This window comes from Xenia sp. Carnegie-2017, unplaced genomic scaffold (genome assembly GCF_021976095.1).
Source record: "Xenia sp. Carnegie-2017 unplaced genomic scaffold, XeniaSp_v1 HiC_scaffold_20, whole genome shotgun sequence".
Lineage (NCBI taxonomy): Eukaryota > Metazoa > Cnidaria > Anthozoa > Malacalcyonacea > Xeniidae > Xenia > Xenia sp. Carnegie-2017.
Window position 1 is genome coordinate 750,767 of NW_025813483.1, and position 5,352 is coordinate 756,118.

The 5,352-nt window shown below is 32.2% G+C and overlaps 1 long non-coding RNA gene across 1 annotated transcript; it reads right to left on the reverse strand.

Moving 5' to 3' along the window:
• Positions 1 to 2,793: 2,793 nt before the first annotated feature.
• LOC124441853 lies at positions 2,794 to 4,847 on the reverse strand. The gene is made up of 2 exons (XR_006947015.1): positions 4,635 to 4,847; positions 2,794 to 3,160 (listed from the first exon to the last, which is right to left on the reverse strand). It is a non-coding gene; the product is annotated as an uncharacterized LOC124441853 (long non-coding RNA).
• Between the last annotated feature and the right edge of the window lie 505 nt (positions 4,848 to 5,352).

Genomic DNA, 5,352 nt, shown 5'->3' on the forward strand with positions numbered 1-5,352 from the left:
CAAAGAGGTTAACCACCATTGCTCGTTTTGTCTCAAAGCACTAGACCGAATCTACCAACCAGCAAAACGTATTCTAGGCAAGTTATCTATACAAAAAAAGTATACCATAGTTTATCTTTACCGCTCTGGAGAGAAACGTTAGCTTGTTCGTTATCATTATTTCTTTGCGTCTTTTCATGCACTGGGTGATGGCTTTTTTTGTCAAAATTGTACAATTTGTACTTGTTGCTTTAGAAGAACAACTTATAAATCTATGGATAATTACAGCTTGACTTATTGTATAAGATTTTCTGTAATTAAATTTCATTATTGCATGTCCCTATTTCATTTTCAAGATACCTAGCTTTTTGTTTATATTCATCAGCCGGGCATGCAGTGTTCCCGTTGTGAACTGTTAATGATGTAAAATTCTGCTTCTGCATTTCATGAAAGGGTTGCAATAAAACAATAAAAATTTTCAGTCACGATATAGTGCTGCAAGTATAAGAACATTACTACTTTTACTTGCTTTCACACTAGTTGTAAAACTAAACGTCTAGTAGCTGGTGAAAATTGAGTTTCGAACGAACACAAAGAAATGAAGCAAATGTACGAAAAATTTCCATAGGAGATATCACCGATGACGAGGAATAGTTTTATATTCCTCATAAGAATAAGCTGAACAAATAAAACTTGGTACTTCATAAACATTAAAAGGAAAACTGATATTATAGGATTTATAGCCATCAAACGTAATGATTGTAGAACGATTTCTTGCATGTCTAGTGTGATTGAGGAGCCTGATTGGAAAAGAGTGGCAGAAAAATTAAAGAAAGGAAGTGCTCTAGTTGAAATACGAAAAATTGCAAATACCTCACGTGTTTTCTTTAAGAGCCTTATCAACATTGAACGTAAGCTTCCTTTCTGAAAGAGAGATTCAGAGTGCTAATATATTTCTACAATGAGGACACGAAAGAGCACATAGATCTTGGTATGAGTTTGTGCACGCAAAAAGCTGTTGAGACTTTTTATTCAGCCTTAGAATAAACGATGAATTGAAGCAATGTATGGGGAATATCCACTTCCCACTCATGAGCTCATAGCAGTTATGCAAATGTAATAGGTCGCACAGAGAGGCTCACTTCTCTTATTACGTAAATCATGTTATCCGAAAAGCATGTAATTTCTTTGAAAATTTGAATGAGCTTCGAGTAATTTTAAGCAAGTATAGCAAAAATACAATCAAATGTCGGGGCTTCAGTTTTAAATTTTGTTTTGCTATCCCTCGTGATGAATAAATTTCGGTTTCACCTTTATTTTTGATCAGTTGTTTTGCCAATGTCCAACACGTCACCACTTCCTTTTCGCCCTTTTTTCATGGGAGTGGATATTAGGCGGAGAAATGAATTTGCCATTCTTTGGTGTCATTGATCCAGTTATACGAAACCATTGAGCTGTAAAATCAACTGAATGGCTACTCTATACAGAGAGATTTATGATTTCATAATTCAAATGAAGGCCTCGGGAGCATGCATAAAACTATGATTCCAAACACAAAATCTTTGAACATAGTTTTGTAAGAAAAACATGCTTCAAATTTCAGTAGTATAAAGATGTGAAAGTTTAGACAGAAAAAGAAAAAAGTCTTAACCACAATCTTTGCATCAGCAAAAGTTTTATTTATAGGCAAAAGTTTAATTTTTTACGGGTTTTACTGTGTTGTCAATTATTACATGTAATGCATGTAAGAAGTGTTTCAAGTGTTTTATTACTTACTCTTTATTCTGTAATAGTGGTAATGATTGCATAATAAGTTTTTTCTCTGCTCTGCTACAATTTAAAATGAATTGCATGATCGTGATTTATGACAGTCTTTTTGTCAAAATTTTGAGTTGATTAAAAGCATTTCCAAGACATTATAAATTAAATGTATAGCTATCGACAACCAGCTTACTATGCAAAAGGACATTTGATGTGACTTGTTTTCGAAATTCTTACTTAATTCATCGCGTTTCTCTTCGTTGTCACTTCCCGCTTCCAATTTTCCATTTCTGCCTCCAATTCCGACCCTTCATCACAATTATTCATGGAGAAATAGATAAATTTTGCCATTCTTTTGGTGTCAGCTGATCCAGTTATACAGAACCATTGAGCTGTAAAATCAACTAGAATGATTACTCTATACAGACGCTTTTGATTTGATAAGTCAACTGGAAGGCCCTGGGAGTATGCAAAACTATGATTCCAAACACAAAACCTTTTAAACATAGTTTTGTAAGCAAAACATGCTTCAAATTTGTGTAGTATAAAGATGTGAAAATTCAGACAGATAAGAAAAGGTCTTAACCACAGATCTTTGCATCAGCAAAACGTTTTATTTATAGGCAAGTTTAATTTTTACGTGCTTTACTGTGTTATCAATTATTACATGTAATGCATGTAAGAAGTTTTTTAGCGTATTTATTACTACTCTTTATTCTGTAATAGTGGTAATGATGTTGCATAATGAAGTTTTGTCTCTGCTCTGCTACATTTTTAAGATGAATTGTGCATGATCGTGATTCATGACAGTCTTTTGTCAAAAATTTTGAGTTGATTAAAAGCATTTCCAAGACATTATAAATTAAATGTATAGCTATCGACAACCAGCTTACTAAGTGCAAAAGGACATTTGATGTGACTTGTATTTCGAAACTATTACTTAATTCTTCGCGTTTCTCTCGTTGTCCACTTCCTGCTTCCAATTTTCCATTTCCTGCCTCCAATTTTCCCCTTTCTTTCTCCTTTCTTTCAGCATTTTCCTTCGTTTTTTCATTTTCCAACGAATTTACTTTTTCTTCCAATAATTCCTTTGATGATTTAAGCTCAGTAATCTCAGCTTCTAATGACGAAATGTGATCGTGCAGCTCAGTAATCTTAGCTTGTAATGACGAAATGTGATCTTGCATAGACTTAAATTCAGAGAAACCAATTGCTTCTACCCCATCAATTTTACTCCGTAAGTCTATTGCCATTTCAATTTGTATTGCTACACTCGATTTAATTTCCGTCATTTCCGGTGGCAATTCGCTGCAACGCCCCTCGATTTTGGCGACTTGTACTCCAAGATTGGTACATTGTTGAATGATGTCTTGTGCTTTTTGCTTAAGAACTTCCATTGACTCTGCTCTCTCAACTTCCTCTGAATATTGAGTAAATAGAATTATAGCACTTCTCCCTTTATGTTATCCATTTTTATAATTTTCTATATTGTACAATTGAATTTTAGCTAGTTCCAAATTCATCAATTTCTAAAAGTTCCCTATTTGTTTGAATTTGTTATTATGTTCAAAGATCATGAAACATGCATTAATGCAGACTTTCTAGTTAACGAATATCATTTGCAAAGACGTGTTCAAAATGGATTTGAAATACTTGGAGAAATTTTAACGGAAGTTAAATTGAGCACATTATTCCAACAAAGAACTTCTTATCAAGAATGTCATACCGTAAATTGTCTATTGTCAAAAAGGTCAACATTTCATTTCCTATGTTATTGAATTTTCACGATATATTTAAACGCCACCGAAATTCTTTTTCGTTACTTTCCATGTAAGAAAAGTTGAATATGTATCAACTATCAGTCATCTTGAAAATATCACGAAGTAAATTTGAAGTAATACAAAATGCGTTTAAAACGTCGGAATTAATTCAGATATGGTAGTTCAAATCAAAAACGTCATAATTTCTGTAAACAATTTAATGCAAATTGCGTAGCATTGACATAAGCGGCATTTTGTTATGGTGTTATCATCACACATGCCCATTTTAAATATCATGTGAAAATAGTCGACAATTGCCAATGAGGTTGAGAACGATATCAATAACTATTCAGACTGAAGTCAAATTGTTTTATTGTACATTATAAATGCAGAAGCTTTCGATATTTTGTATGGAAGTCATAAAGTCTTCCATACTTTGACATGAGCCGGCTTTTGTGTCTTTTGCGTCTTATTTTCAATAATTCGTATAAAGAGAGTTTGTAAAACACTTGAAAATGTCAAACAAGATTTCCACCGAATACTTCTTACGATGTCAGTAGCCACATTGAAAATTGCGTCACCTACAATAATTGTACAGAAGCCTGCCAGCTTCTGAGCTTCAGAAGTACGACTAAACTTCACAATAGTTCTCATTTTCGACATTTTTTAACAAAGTAACTATATTTACGGCTTCGTAAACAAACTTTGCTACCCTGTATAATTTACAGTAGTGTTGTGAAAAACTTATATAATGAAAAAATTTCGATATTACTACTACTTTAGAAGGCTTGTGTAGTTTAATGTAAGTTTTAAGGATTTGGCGGGATGCGACATCGGGTTTGAAACTAGCTTCAGCTATCACATATTTTTTAAATATGATAAATATTTATTTCTTCATAAAATGAATTTTATCTTTAATTTTTTTTTCAATGAAACAATATAGCTCAGAAAAACCATTTTAGAACAAAATTTTCTATATTTCCTATATTATTTGTGTATTTCTGTACATACTATCTTTGTATACATTATTTGTGTATTATACGTTTGTGAATATCATAAATTATTTGAAACTGGCGTTATACATATTATGAAATAAAGTAATAAACGCAAGCACGACAGTACATATTAACCAACCTTAACATTCTTAGCAATTTGACTTTCTTCTTTTATATATTTTCTTATAGGCCGCAGAACATGAGGACTCCAGTTTAGTACTTTCTTTTGACAAACCTCTTTTGGAAAATGAAACTGCGCAATATTGTTATTCCAATCTCCCACAACGTTACAGGTGGCTTATTCAACGTATACGTAATTGTACGCAAATTAATAATGATTTAAAAGTGATGAGTTTAAATTAGAAATTGGTTCATAAACAACTTGAAGTCAATGTTAATGCAAAGTCCTCTACAGAGTTTATTACTGATAGTAAAGACCATGTCTCCCATATTTTTGAGCTGTCATATTTGAACAGATTTTTAAGACTTCCCTCAGTCATATTCAAAAATAAATGCAAACAGTATAAATCATGTTGCAAATATTCAATATGTTGGTATAGCCATAGCCATGTAAATTTTGTGTACTATATAATATAGTTAACTATACTATGTGGTGTAACTATACTATGTAATTAGTAACAGTTTTTGTGTTTAGAAACTACTTTTGTTCAATAAATTTATATAAAATGAGAATAAACACCATTTAACTCAAGTTCATTTTATATTTGTCTTGTCGATGGGACCTTGCACTCACTTAAACAAAACTGAGCTCTTTGGAATCTTTTCTGATGATTCGAAACAGTTAATCTCCTTATTTTTCAAAGGAATAGAAAATGGACGCCGTATAAACATCTCAA